We start from the raw sequence: 16027 nt of genomic DNA, 5'->3' as shown, positions 1-16027 counted from the left end.
TGAACGTCCACTCCTCAAAAGAAAACATTTCAAATACTTAGAATCGTATCATTTAGGTAGTGAGATAGTTGGAAATCTTAATACCTATATGTCAGCAGAAAAATACTTCAGCCCCATTCCTTAGCTTTAATTAACACTGGTTTCCCAACATTCTTACTAATTTATGTTATGCAGACATTGGAACTTAAGCAAAACTTGTGTTCAGAAAGGGTGGACAAATCTTGACTCCATTAGAAAAAGCAATTTGATAAGCAGCTGTGTGCTAGTTGCTTCTTAAGTCTCTTGTATAGGAGACATTTATGTAACTTTGAGATTTGGAATGGTTGTTGAAATTTTCCTGGGTTGTCCAATGAGGAAAAAATATGGAGTAGTCATAGGGGTGGTGTATGGGAAGAAGAGGAATTGTCCTCTGCTCTTTGCCCGGATGAACCAACAGGAGAAATCAATGCCCAGAATTGCCCCCTAGCAAAGTCTGGGGACAAATTATTTTCACATTAAGGCCCTTGAAGACCTAATATGATTTGAGGTTCTCTATTTCACTCTCATAAAATCTGTAATTGGATGACCACTACTTGTTAATATTTATAGTTTGCAAATACCTATGATTGGGGCCTTCTGTGTTGAAACTGTAAGCTCCACCTGGCAGAGCTCTTCAGTCACTGCCCTTGGCTTTTTTTTTTTACCCCCTAATCTACCTCCATATTAACCCATTCTTTTCTGTTATTTTGCTCTGGTTTCCAGGGACGTTCCCCAGAGAGAGACTGACTGCTATTTCATCTCTTTTATCCACACCAAGGTTCCTGATCGGGCTCAAATTGTCTGCTTAGGGGCATATGTGTAGTCCTTGTCCAAGAATCTGAAGCCTGCATTCTCATTATTGTTCCTGTTGATAATGAAGATTTTAAAATCTCAGCAACTTTCAGATAAATTTCACGTAAACCAACACCAGCATTTTTGTGCCTCATGGATTCTCATGTATGTGAAGGAATTTTCCTTTTTGAAACAACTAAATTATAGAGGAAGAGAGCACAAGCATGGGTAGCAACAGGCAGAGGGAGAAGCGGGGTCCCAGCTAAGCAAAGATCCCAATGCAGGACTCAGTCGCAGGACCCTGGGATCATGGCTTGAGCTGAAGGCAGCCACTTAGCCAACTGAGCTACCCAGGCATCCTAACAGTTTTTAATTTTTTTAATACATGACCTATAATCACTCACGGATGAATTCTATGATTTTTAGAGACTTTGTTTGCATGTATTTGCTCGTATTACCAAAACCACCGCCCAGTTTGACAGACCATTTATGGTGATGCAAAAGTCATTTGCTTTAGTAGGAGCTGAGAAGGTAATCTGGTTGCTGAGGAGTTTAACCACTGATTTATCACTAGAACTATAATGAATTCCACAAAGATAATTATCTTCAATGTACCAAGTTATAATGAAAACTACAAATAGCTGTATAAATTTTACCTTATCACTGTTGTCTCAAATTCTTTATTCATTGATATTTTCTCTTAAAATACTTTAAGTTTACATCCAGAAATGTATTTTTGATCACTATAATCTGAAAGCATATATGTATATAGATTAATTTCATTTTATTCCAAAAAGTATTTAAAGAAACACATTAAAATATTCATTTAATTAGAAAAGTATTTATTTTTGTGTATTTACTATGTGTACTAGACAGCAGGAGAGTTAGAAAGATGATGAGGGCTAATCCTTGGAAAGTCAGATTACGAGTTTTTTGTTATATCAATTGTTAATATAAGAATTGTGAACATTTTTTAAGAGAAAAATTACATAATTGGAGAAATGTTTTAGAAATAGAAATGTTAGAAATAGGAAAGTTAGAAATGTTTTAGAAAGAGTCAGAAAAATATGTTGGATTTAAAATGAATAATGAACGAAAGGCCGAAGTTGGGGAAATCAGTTAATTTTTAAGTTACACTGTGTGCATTTGTTTAAATATTTATGTGTATTAACATATTTATTCCTCCCAACAAGCATGCCATGTTGGCATGTGGATTTTCATTAACATTTTATGCATATAGGCACAGATGCAGAGAAGTTAAGAGATTAGACTAATATCACAAATATAGTTAAAAGAGTAGGATAGGTTTAAAATCAAGGAGTTGAGCTCCAGACCCTGTGCAGTTAACTATAACTTTAAAATCATTCAAGGTTAAGGAAGCAGTGGGTGTGGAAAGAAAGGATCAACTGAGTAAAGCAGAACTTTATCATTTTACCTATTGTCAGTTGAAGAGAAACTGGTTGAAAGAGTAAAAGATAGTATAATGTTTGAACCTGGTACATGAGAGATTCATCTTCTATATAAGGCAGAAGAAAATAAGTTTTGATGTGGCAACTTGTAAAATGTTCACAGAGCGATAAGTTTAAACATTCAGAGGAAGCCGTTTTGGAGGATTTGAACCCTGAGAGGCTAGTGGCTGGAATAGAAATCAACCAGCATGCATCCAGAACATAGCCAAACACAATTTCTTGCACTTAACCAACAGGTTAGCCTATAACCAGAGTAGGCAGTCAGAAGTGAAGTCAGAAGTGAGGGAATCACAATGAAAGGTTTCTGGGCTTAGATTTCTCACTGGTAGACTGATCAAAAGATTTTAAAATACTGAGTCATCCTAGGAAATTGGGGTAAGGTTTAGGCCTACTTCTATCTAGGACTGTGTAATTATTGCTCTGTGTAATTGTTTTAATAAGCTTCTATTTTTGCCCATAGAAAATTTATATCTGAATTGTGCTTCTGTGATTTTTGTTAATCACGTTATAATTTGTTGGTGAAAAACCAATAAATACATGGAGAGATTGCTAAAGTACAAATGTGTCCTAGAGATGAAAACACAGCTTTGACAAAAGAAGATAAATTACACAGAAAATATGAACTTCTGCAGAAGAGACTGTGTTTGGGGAGGGGAAAGTTTGGTAAGGGATAAGACCGTCCTCTTGCAAGATCTCCCTCCAACATCTTAGAGACTGAGATCAGCTCCTAATATAATAAGAAACCAAACAAACAACTGAAACAAGTATTAGTAAGTGGAAAAAGATGGGTAAAGTATTTAATGGAATTTTACAGCTGTGGTAAAGCATGCTCATAGTAACTTAAGGATCCTGGTTGACCAGATATTATATGATACATGCCCTGAACAAATCTAGGGTTTGCTGCTTACAGTCAGTCATCGAAGATTTGCATGTTGATTAAAGTAGCGGTCAATCAAACTTCCTGGAAAAGTAAAGACAACTGAGTTTAGGAAGAGGTAGTAAGATAAGAAGTCTTATCTCAAGTAGCTGATATACTGCAAATACACAATATGGCACACATTAAACATTTGATGATTAGTCGCCCGAACAACCAAGCAAATGAATAAATGAAAGAATGAGGAAAATGATGAATGGCTGGTTGCGTTGTTTAGATGATAGAGTAGAGGAATAGGATAGTAAAAAGGAATGTGACCAAATAAGCATGTAAGTACAATGCAAACTACAAATCTTAAATACAAGAAAAGAAATAAAATTGGAAAAATATAGGATTGATCTTATTTAAGTTTAGTAACAGATTTTCAGTGTAATGCTTCTTTAGCTTAATCATTTCAACATGTCAAATTAGCGAAAGTGCATTAGGAAATAATTGGTTATAACTCTAAGATCCCATTTATTCTTCCCTAATTATTTCTCAGAGGACCTAAAATAATTGTACTTCCATTTCAACTAATGCCTCTCTTGGAAATGCCTAACTAATGCCTCTCTTGGCAATGCTTGGTAAATATAATCAACTATTTATTCTAGTTTAAAAAATATTTTTATAGACATAATACATGTTGATTGTACAAAATATATTTACTTTATAAAACCATACATCAGAAAGAGGAAGCTAAAACAAGATAAAGCTAAAGTAGAAATATTTGTACTGTTAAAATCTTTTCCAATATTCCAACTTCAGTGAACTAACCAAACACAATTAACTTTGGTTTGAGGGTTCGCTCTCTGTTAACAATAAGATCCTGGTGTTCATGCAAAAGTATACTCCAGTATTGTGTTTTCGTTCATTCCAACCACTATAACAAACTACCATAAACTGGGTGGCTTAAAAACAAAAGACATTTATTTCTCACAGTTCTGGAAGCTAGGAAGTCCAATATCAAGGCATAGGAGGATTCTGTGTCTGGTTAAGACCAGCTTCCTAGTTCACAAAGGGCATCTTTTCAATTTTGCTGTGTCCTCACATGGCAGAAACAGGTGAGGGAGATCTCTGGAATCTATTTTATAAGGGCACTAATCCCATTTATGAGGTCTCTGACTTTGTGACCTTATCACCCCTTAGAGTTCCCATGTACAAATAGTATCACATTAGGGATTAGGTTTCAACATGTGAATTTTGGAGGACATAGAGTCTGTAGCATTGTATCAGACAGAATCATAGGCTGTCATCCTTTTAATTTTTGTGTGCACTTCTGACTGAAAAAAAAAAAATCCTGATGTTCTCTTTTAAAAGAAGAAATTGAACTAGATTGTGAGGTTGTAGTGATAATAAGACTGATCCCATAAAGGAAAGAAAGACTTATTTCAAGATATTAGACATAGTTTCACTTACTATTAATTTGATTTAGCAAATATTATTATCTATAAGCTTGGTACTCAGTGAACTAACTGAAATGAATCCCATCTTTTCTCTACTGACTCATATAAATTCCAATCTTTGTGAAATACACCAATTGTAATTTGATGTGGTTACTATTTACCTTTAGGATAATTGTAACCTCATCCCGACAGAATTCCTTAAAAATGAAAAGAGAATATTTTATGTGTTCTCTATTTGATAGGTTAAAATTTTATTAGTAGAGCCTGTAATTATCTATCTATCCTGATTATCACAGTTTACTATAGAGTGGCATTTTCTTTTTCTGGAGATAAAGCATTCTGATGAAAAAGACCCCCTGGATGTACCTTTTTATTTCTTGCTTAGTAGTTGATCTGAAATGGGGAAAACTTTATTAATCACAGCAGCTACTGGGGACCTGATTTAATGCAAAAGCTAGACCAAGGGGGAACAAAAAAGCCATGCCCAACCCAATGACCTGAATACCTTATATGTTAGAAAAAGACACAGTCTACCTAATTAAAAAAAACAAAAAACAAAAAACAAAAAAACTAAGTCCTTAGAGAAATTGAAACTCACAGAAAACATAAACCAAAGTGTTTTATATTGGGGATTCCATCTTTGATTAAATATATCTAATGATGTTTATGCAGTGGCTTGTAAATGCATGCTCAAAACCCTTAAAATAAAGGTTAGAGGACAACATTTCATGTTACTAAGTTGCCTTTATTGAAAGAAGCATCAAACAGTGATGTCAAATACTCAAGTGACAATAATTTCTTTCAAGCAGCTGACCTACTTTCTTTAGAACAAGGCTCCAGTTTGCTTGCAAGGCTCCAAATGCTTGTTATTTAGGTTTTAGGAACAAAAAAATAGTCACTTCTGGGTTTTGTTCATAGCTAGAAAGAGAACTTATATCAGTTTTTGTTTTTTTTTTTTTTTTAAGATTTGTTTATTTAGAAAGAGACAGAGAGAGAGAAAGTATGTGTGTGCAAGTGGAGGATGGGGCAGAGGGAGAGGAAAGGGAGAATCCCAAGCAGACTCACTGCTGAGTGCACAGCCCTACAGGCTTGATCCTATGACTCATGAAATCATAATCTGAGCTGAAAACAAAAGTTAGACATTTAACTGAATGAGCCACCCAGGTGCACCTCACAGTATTTTTGTTTGTTCTCTTTTTCCTCACCTGCAATTATAAAATAATTGTGTGGAAAGCAAATGGTGTGGTGGAAACCATTTATAAAATAAGCGGGGGAGAATGGAAAGTCAAACATCAAATTTATGGAGAGAAGTTTAGAAATGATTTGTTACATCTTAACTATCTCAACATTACACAATGACATAAGTGTCACACAATAACTGGTTGAAAATGCTGAAAATAAATGTTAACACTTTCTTTTCTAAATTTTGTTTTCTTTCACGCATGATGTTAGGAAGTTCGATCAAGAACTGTTACACTGACATCATGGGGAAAGATCTAAGACATAGGTAACTACACTTCTTCTGGAAGGTGTCTACTTTGAGGATAATATAAATGAGGTGTTTTTAAAAAACTGACTCTTGGGGAACCTGCGTGGCTCAGTTGGTTAAACATCTGACTCTTGATTTCAGGTCAGATCATGATGTCAGTGTGCTGGAATTTGAGTCCACATTGGTCTATAAACTCAAGTTGGAGTCTGCTTGAGAATCTCTACCTCTGCCCCTCCTTCTGCTCTGTTCTCTCTGTTTCTCTCTCTCTCTGTCAAATAAATGCAACTTTAAAAATAATAAAAATATAAAATAAAAAAGTTGATTCCCATATTGAAGTCAATACCATCATATGAGGGTTATATATTTAAAGTTGAACTTCCCTATTGATGTTCACATAATAACGTAAAACTCTCTATTCTTAGGAAGATCAGAAAAAAATTCCCTCCAGGAAACGATAAAACATTTTTTTCTATTTTTGCTATGTTTTTCAAATTTAAAAATCCATCTGTTTATGAAAGTCACTATGTATATACTTAAACTTACTCCTGCCAGAATCTGTACCTTGCACATTTGGTAGAAAAGAAATTGAAAGGGAACTCCATGGATCTCTATGTGAGTGTATGTGTATAAATATATAACCACAATTTTTAATTACATGGTTTATGGCGGTATTTTTAGACATCATGTTTTTCAGCTGTTGGAATATTTACTGGAACCAAGTTATATGAAATTAAATAGTGATTTTTTGGGAAAAAACCTTCCAGGGATGAAAGTATATAAATGTAGTGGACATCAATAAGTAAAGTAAATGTGGAAGGAAGTCCAAGATAGCCTTGAAAGTTAAATCATTTGAAAATTCAGATGAAAGCAAAGAGTAATCGGAATGAGAACAAGGACACAAAATAATAGATAAATAAACGTTTTGCAGTATCGTAGCCAATGAGGTTCATCCGAGGCGTGATTATTGCTAATTGGAAATAATAAGAACAAAGAAAGAGAGGAAAAAAGGAAAGGAATCCAATTTAATGGTACTGCCACTAATAATACCATGTATAAATAAACTTTACTTTCAAGCATCTGAATATGTCTCCATTTTTGCTAATGTTGCATTCTGATTATATGTCTGAAAATGTTGTCAGAAGACATTTTCCTTCAGCTGAATTTACCAAGTACTAGGTATCAAATGGGGACTTATTAGCAACGATTCCATCTGTCTGTTAGAATAAATAAATACAGCCTTGATACATGTTCACAACGTATTTTTAGCTTTTATTCTGAAGGTATTTATCTAATAGTTTACGCTGAGTTGGAAAGAACTTCAAGAATTGGCCTAGGATGTGATTCTGTCCCAGATAGTTACTGCATGAACAAGTCAAGTCTTTTTATTTTATTTTTTTAAGATTTTATTTATTTATTTGACAGACAGAGATCACAAGTAGGAAGAGAGGCAGGCAGAGAGAGAGGAAGAAACAGGCTCCCTGCTGAGCAGAGAGCCCGATGTGGAACTCGATCCCAGGACCCTGAGATCATGACCTGAGCTGAAGGCAGTGGCTTAACCCACTGAGCCACCCAGGCGCCCCTGAACAAGTCAAGTCTTAAGGCAGTGCTTATTCCTACACATTTATTCTCTAAAAGAAAATTCCTGTTCTATTGCTGAATTTCTAAAAGAATTCAGTTTGGCAGTAACACTTCATTATTCTTGCTTAACTTGTGAGTCAGAAAACTTAAAACTGAGAATATGGTTCTTTTAAAAAGATAATTAGAAATTAAATATTAAATGCATTTAAGAATTTCTTTTTGGGGTGCCTGGGTGGCTCAGTGGGTTAAAGCCTCTGCCTTTGGCTCAGGTCATGATCCCAGGGTCCTGAGATCAAGCCCCGCATTGGGCTCTCTGCTCACAGGGAGACTGCTTCCTCCTCTCTCTCTGCCTGCCTCTCTGCCTACTTCTGATCTCTGTCTGTCAAATAAATAAATAAAATCTTAAAAAAAAAAAAAAGAATTTCTGCTTCATAACTTCTGAAGTCGTTGACACAGTGAGGTCATTTGAAATCCTATTTAATGGAACCCTAATGGAATATTGGGAAAATAGCACTGTCCTGCCTTCACATTGCCTTTACTTTAGTAACAGATTTAACATTGACCTTAAACATAGTTCTTGAAATGGCAAGTATTAAACAGGAAACATGTATTTTCTTTCTAGTGGCAATATTTTGTTTCCTAATAATCATTTCCTAATAAATGATATTTATGACACTCACATGATGAAATTAAGATCTATGCTTGAGACAGTGTATTTTACATTTAAAAAAATGATTGGATAACAAAGCCATGAATATCATTTAGAGAAACAAATTGAGAGAATTAACAAATGGTTGATGCAGAAGGAAAAAGAGCCTTACAAAAGTGCTCCTATCTAGTTGTTTAATAAAAGACCACTTAAAATCATTGAGGAAATTGAAAAGCCCAATCTTGAGAAAAGATTAGAACAGATTTAAACATTGCTGGCAAGTAACTAGATTATCAGAGGAAAGACCTCCTTTGAGTTAAAATCTAATGAAGACACTGATATTTCTTAACAGTGTTATAGTAAGCCAACAATTATGAACGCAGATCATGACTATTTCTCCATGTAAAGGATTATCAGTAATTCTTCTAGAGTGGGAATATCTAATTAAAATGTAATGTGCAAAGTTCTCTTTTCTAAATGCCACATTAAAGTAAAAAAAAACAAGGAAAATTAATTTATTTATCCAATAGTCCAAGAAATTTTGATTTGAAGATCTATTTGATATAAAAATTAGTTCCATTTTTTGTGTTCTAAGTCTCTATAATCAAGAGTGCATTTTATGCCTAAAGCATATGTCAATTTGAAATAGTTGCACTTCAAGTGCTCACAAGTTCCGTTTGTCTAGTGGTTACTTTACCAACCATCAGAGCGCTATAGATCTTGAATATAGCTGTACCTCTCCCAACGACATCTTTTATTTAACTAAAATTAAGTTAAAATTCAGAATTTTTTAGGAAATTTAAAGTTGTTTAGCAACAGGAAAGCCAAATTAATACAAATTAGATTAAGTGCATCAAATTTAAAAGAGAGGAAAGAAAAGGTTACAGATAACCTAAACAGAATTTTGAAAAATACAGTTAATGATAGTAAATGGTTCTCGTAAGTTATGATGGTGTGATATATGTGGTTACGATAACACTATAGAGTATTATGTAAAGAACTCTTTCATTTTATTTATTTATGTGTTTATTTATTGAAAGGATGAGAGAGAGAGAGAGAGAGACAGAGCACGAACAATGGGGGAGAGGCAGAGGGAGTGAGAGAAAAAGATCCCCCAGTGAGCAGGGAACTTGACCTGTGCTCCATCCCAGGACCCTGAGATCATGACTTGAGTAGAAGGTGGATGCTTTACCAACTGAGCTACCCTGGTGCCCTAGAACCCTTTTGTTTTAATTCTACAAATAATTGAGCACCTATCATAGGCTTGGTTATGACAATAGGTTGGTAAATCAGTAGTGTTTCTGCCCTCCAGAGTCATAAAGTCAAATAGGGAACAAAGACATTGGGTTAGTGTATTGTATTTTTGAGACAGATTAAATCTATTCTGTAAATTAGTGGAAAATGGAACAAGGTAAATCTAGTGACAATTAAGGAAAAGCAAGATCTTATTAAGTTAATCTATACTACAAGCCCTTTGCTCAGAAATGAATCCTGTAGCCCTACAATTACACAGAAATATTTCCTGACTGGAATATTCAAAGGAATATTCCTGATTTTCTGTTAGAGGAATCATAGATTTCTGTGTTGAAGGGGAAGATGCTTTCCTGGTATGTAAGATTCTTTCCAACCAGACTATGGCATTATTGAATTATCGAAGGACTTTGTCATTAGACAAATATATAATTATTGAAGGAATGTGTCATTAAAATTATTTTTACACTGTAAGTGATTTTGAATAATTTGAATGCCATGAAATATACATAGCATCAATTCATTTGATTTAGAAAGGTCTTATTCTACTGCATTATTTCAACATCAAGAGTTGGAGTATTCATTAATAATAACTGTTAATAGCACATTAATAAAACCATTTATTTTTCTCTAAGGCACTTTCACCTTGTTTCTGCCCATGGGACTATTTCTTCTCCCCTAAACAAACACCTTATTAATTTTATATCAATCGTAAGTTTAGCCAAATGAGTGAGAGGAATTAAAAAGTACTGTCCTCTTTTAAACTAACAAGAAATATGCTGGAGTAGAAGGATTTTCTACTTTTTTCCAAAGTAAAAATTCTAAATGTCACCTTTATTGGTTTATTTAAGTATTCTTTAAATCAGAAATTTGAGGGCGCCTGGGTGGCTCAGTGGGTTAAGTCACTGCCTTCAGCTCAGGTCATGATCTCAGGGTTCTGGGATCGAGTCCCGCATAGGGCTCTCTGCTCAGCAGGGAGCCTGCTTCTTCCTCTCTCTCTCTCTCTGCCTGCCTCTCTGCCTACTTGTGATTTCTCTCTGTCAAATAAATAAATAAAATCTTAAAAAATAAAAAAGAAATTTGATAGTTGCTACATTTATGTACATTCAACCATGAGTCCTTAAATCAAACATATACCCTAGTTTACCTCAATTTCTATTTGATCTATCAGACTGAGTACCATGGAAATGGCTCATCAATAAAAGGAATCTTCCATTACTATACTTCCTCAGGTTTTCCTTTTTAAAAAAGAATTTCTGCTTCCTTTTCTTGTATAAAACTAGGTGTATACATTGTTGACCAGTCTGAAAATACTATCCTAATCTAATATCCTTTCTTTCAAATTTTGATGTTTTAAGATTTTGTGAGTCTAGTAAATAGATCTAATGGAACATAATAAGCATTTAAAAGTTATACTGTTTACATAATTGTAACAGTCTGTTTATATGAATAGAAAAGAATGTGGCTAGCTGCCTACACACAGCTGGAAATGCAAACATGACTCAATTAGACAGCTAGTGTTCTGTTTTAGAGCTGATGAAACAGATTGAGTGTATACCATGGGGATTTAATGCAGAATATTAACATGTGGTTAAAACACAGGCATCACAGACATCATAAATAACAGCATCAAAATAATAAGCATGCTATAGAATTGAAAATCTTTTACTCCAACATTATGGGACAGTGATATTATCTTGTCTATCATAATTATATGGGCCAAGTTAAATATACCAATATTGGTATATAGAAAAATAGGACCTTCAAGAAGTAGGGCGTAGAAAAACATATAAATAGGAGTGAAAGCATTCAGAGGGATGTAATTTAATATGTCATTAACTAAATTCTTTACAAACCACTGAGAAACAATATTTCTGAGTCCATTTTTAAATAGAACCAAAGTATTTGGTTCTGTTTGAAAATGAAGAAATTAGAGTGTCTTTTACTCTCTGGATATGTCCTGTTCAGATTCTCCTGCAATCAACATAAATGCCTAAAAATAATCACTTTTATAAAGCATTTTTATAAGTAAGCAAGGTAAAAATATAAATTAAACTTAGGTATAAGAAGATGTATCCATTTTCAGATAAGTGTATTTAAATGTAATAAACATAAGATAAACTGCCTTTGAGGGTACTAATCTTAGGTTTTTCTAAATCTTTCAAGAATCTCTGAATGTTTAAATTATTAACAAATCATTTGTTTATTTTTTTCACTGTGGAAGTACATTTTAGAGAAATTGTTATTTTGAAGTAGGTCCCCATCTAATTAGCTGGTGCTCCCTAGGGCCATCAGTGACTCTTACTCTTTCTGTGCATCATGCATATCTTGTTGGGTTTTGGACGTCATTCTCATACTGGTTCCTTCATTTTTGCAAGACGGTTACTCTAACTCAACATCATATTTGAGTTCTGTCATGGGTTGTAATTGTTACCTTCCCTAGCCCCCGCCAAAAAATACACACACACACACACACACACACACACACACACACACACATTTATATATAAAATATATGTCTTAACTCCAATAACCGTCAAATATGACCTTTACTTTTTTAGAGATTAGGGACTAATCCAATATGACTGGTATCCTTATAAAAATAACTTTGACTCAGAAGCAGATGCATGGAGAGAAGATAACATGACAAGACACAGGGAGAAGACGGTGGTCTACAAGCCAAGGAGAAAGGCCTGGAACAGATCCTTCTCCCCCTGGACTTCAGAAGGAACCAACCCTGCAGATAAATTGATTTCACATTACAAATGCTTCAGAACAGTGAGACATTGAATTTCTATTGCTCACGCCACCCATTTTGTAATACTTTGTTATGTCAGCTCTGGAAAACTAGTACAAATTCAAAGCAAGAATATGGGGAAAAGTAGAGAACTCTTGGATTTTTCTAGCTGTACCTGTCTCTTTTTATCAAGAAAGTACCTATTCTAGGAAACCCATGGTTGATTTCTATTCAGGTGTCGTCTTCCAGGAAAAGATTATGCGGTCAAAAGACTAGGCCAAGCTGCAAATAAAAAAGTGGCTGGAGAAGGGACAGGGAAAATTAGTCAACTCAGCATGATTTTTACTTTTGAAATGTTCAGTCAGGGGTCATTTCTTCTTCAGAAAAAAAAACAAAAAAAAAAAGTTATATTAGCACATATGCAATGGAATGATAGCATCTACCAAATAGAAATTTTTATTCTACTACTTGTATATATGGAATAAAGTCATATACTTTAATTCATCTATTAGAGATATGTTAGCTATATTTATGAAGATGAATGTTTTAAACAGATCTACAAGACTAAAAGAGAAGATGGAATGGCAAAGAGATGCCTTTATTATAGGTTTCAGGGAACTTGAAGTAAGGGAACTATGACCTAATTCTAGATATATAATTTACCTTCTGTAATTTGGTCTTTCCAAATGTTCTCCATACTTCATCTCACAACTTAAAAAAAAAAATCATCTGTTTACAATATAGTATGATATCGATAATCTAGACGTGTCTAATACCAAATACTTTGGATTATAAACATATTCTTATCCTCAACAAAATAGAAAATTTTAAAATAAGAATAGGGAGTGGGTTTGATATTACAATTTTTTATAACTGTTTGATTTTTGTCCATGTTAATACAATTCAATATAGTTTTAAAATTCATTTCTTGAAGAGCCAGTCATTCCTGTGCTGAAATTATCCTTTTTGAGGACGACAACTATTATGCAAATTTTCAACTCCAATATTCACCGAAGGAAATATGTTCTTTTTTTTAAAAATTTTTTTAAAGATTTTATTCATTTATTTGACAGACAGAGATCACAAGTAGGCAGAAAGGCAGGCAGAGAGAGAGAGGAGGAAGCAGGCTCCCCGCTGAGCAGAGAGCTCCATGCAGGGCTCAATCACAGGAACCTGAGATCATGACCTGAGCCCAAGGCTGAGGCTTAACCCACTGAACCACCCAGGCACCCAGGAAATATATTCTTTATGATAAACCTAATCCTGGCCAGAAAATAAAATTTCTATATGAAACACTAAACAATATTTTTGCATATCAAATATTTTTAAGCTTTTTTAAAGTAAACTTTTATTAATTCCTTTATGACCATTTAAAGGCCCAGATATGACAAGTTTGCTTATTAAGTGATGTTTTCCATTTTGCTGTTACTCTAGATAAGTTTAACTGTTTACCAAAATCTGGTCTCTTTGTTCACACCATAAAGGTGTAGCTGGAAGGTAGTTACCAAACCAATTATTACATTTTCTCCCTCAATACCACCCCCTTATTACTATGTGTAGTAACTGTAGTAGTCACTGTATTAGTTGTACTAGTCATCAGTCAATTGAATAAAAGGAAAAGTGGTGTGTGGCATTTGGGGACCAAGGTTTTCAAGAAGTGGATGTGCCTTCCTCATGGTGTGACACCTTCTGTTTGCAGTTGTTGAAGACTGTGAGGCCCTATGGGATGGTGGAACAGCAGAATAAAAGGAATCCAGGGCAAGGATGTCACCAGGGATGAAAATAAGTCCCTTAACCCAAATGACTTGCTCAAGATTGAAATATGAACAAGATATAAACTTCCATTAAGTTGAACCCTTAAATCTTTAGGTCTATTTTTATAGCAGTTATCCTGTAAAAGTATCCTATCTTAAACAATGAAGCTTTTTCCCCCTCCCCCTCAACCTCCACTGAGATGGTTTCCCTTCCTTTTTGCTCTTCCAAGGGAGGGAAGAGAGATCATCAATGGCAAAGGGCAGCTGTAGAAGCTACACCCAGAGCCAGCTTCATGCTCAGGAAGGGACACTGTACTTCCTCCATGGTTTCTGGGATTCTATATGTTCAGAGAAACTTCTCTAGTGACAAACTATAGAAGTGATCCCTAAAAGTATAATCATTTTCTTGCCACTTTTTATAAAAAAATGCTAAATGGTCATTTAAGTGTTTTCTAGATTGCAACTTCCATATTAGCAGGATTGGTGTGTTACCTGTCAACTGCCGAGAAGCTATTGTGTCTGTCACTTTGGAAGTGCTTAAATGATTGATGAATCAAAGAAGCAAATCTCTTAAAATAGACTAAAAAAATGGTGTTCATTTTGTCTGACCCAGAAGCAAACTTATGACTCTTATGTCCTTAGCCGATATCTAGCTTTTGTATTTCAACCCAACTAGAATGTTTCTCCAGTGGCTTCATGACAGAACATTCCCAGCTGTTTCAGTGCCGCATAGCAAAGCTCTGACAGCTTTCAGAGTAAGAGTCAATATTAGTTAATAATCCATCTGCAGTTGCAACTATTTCATTTCATCACACTGACAACTTATATCCCTCCTATTCCCATTTCCTTTGGAACTGGTGTTGCTAAACATCAGTATTTGCAGAGAGGCTCCAAGCTGTGACTATAAATTCCTTTGAGTTACACACTATTCATTTCCACTCAACATGCTCTAATTAGCTCATAATAAATGCTCTCCAAATATTGCACATCTTACATTTTTCATCAGAATTTGGTAGGAAGAAAGTACTACTCTCCCTTCTGTTAACAAGCCATCGTAGGGCATCTTTCCACAAGACACATTTGATGCATTGTAGTTTATATCTCTCATTCGACTCCATCAGTGACCCAAGTTCTATCCTTCATTCTACAGGGGAATGTATTCAGAAGTGATGACGCTTCCGTACAGGGAAGGCTGTGTGCAGTGCACAAGGATTCTTAAGACCTTCTGGTGTGAGAACATGGGTATGTGTGCATCCAATAACGGACAGATTATTTTCACACATTGCGTTCTGAGGAATGTCCTGATCTCTGAATAAACCCTCTTGTTTTTGATGTTTTCATTTGCATTCTGGAGTTGTTTGAAGAAATTCTAGCCATTATTTGTTTGTGTTCTGGAAAGAACCCTACTTCTACTGTAGTTGAAATAGTATACACATGAAGAATATGTATGTGTTTTAGTTTTATGTGGCATGTATGGTGTGTGTGTGTGTGTGTGTGTGTGTGTTTGTATGTGTGGGTGTATGTGTGTTTGGTCCTTTTGTATTGCTATAGTTTTTAAACAAATTTTGGTATAATTAGAGAATCTTAAAATTAGAAGAATGTTACTGTTCAAATAATTCAACCTCTCATTGTCAGAGATTCTTGTGCAGATGTTGTTTAAAAAAATAAACATTTGGCAGATGAAAGGTGCTATAGCTAGTCCATCTTTGTTGTCATTGTTAAATAGAACGTCTGCTTTGCCTTGTTCCTCTAGGATCATTGTCATACTGGTGCTTCTGCTTAAGAAAAAACATTAAAAAAAGTAAGTCATAATTTTTATAAACTATTTGGAATAGTTTTCCAATTTGAAATGAAGTTTTGGAGTTGTATTCACAGAATTCTAAAAATTTGTGTAACCAAGTTTGAGACTCTTGCTCAAGGACGTACATATGTAGCTGTTAGTGCTCCTGACAATATATCTCTGGATCTCAGAGT

The 16027-nt window shown here is 34.6% G+C and overlaps 1 non-coding gene across 1 annotated transcript; it reads right to left on the bottom strand.

Annotated features, from left to right (window-relative positions):
* Positions 1 to 14244: 14244 nt before the first annotated feature.
* Positions 14245 to 14455, bottom strand: LOC122910876. Its single transcript, XR_006385285.1, has one exon. It is a non-coding gene; the product is annotated as a small nucleolar RNA U3 (small nucleolar RNA).
* Between the last annotated feature and the right edge of the window lie 1572 nt (positions 14456 to 16027).

This window comes from Neovison vison, chromosome 6 (genome assembly GCF_020171115.1).
Source record: "Neovison vison isolate M4711 chromosome 6, ASM_NN_V1, whole genome shotgun sequence".
NCBI classification, from domain to species: Eukaryota; Metazoa; Chordata; class Mammalia; order Carnivora; family Mustelidae; genus Neogale; species Neogale vison.
The sequence above is the reverse complement of the archived record's forward strand: the minus strand, read 5'-3'. Positions and strand labels throughout refer to the sequence as shown.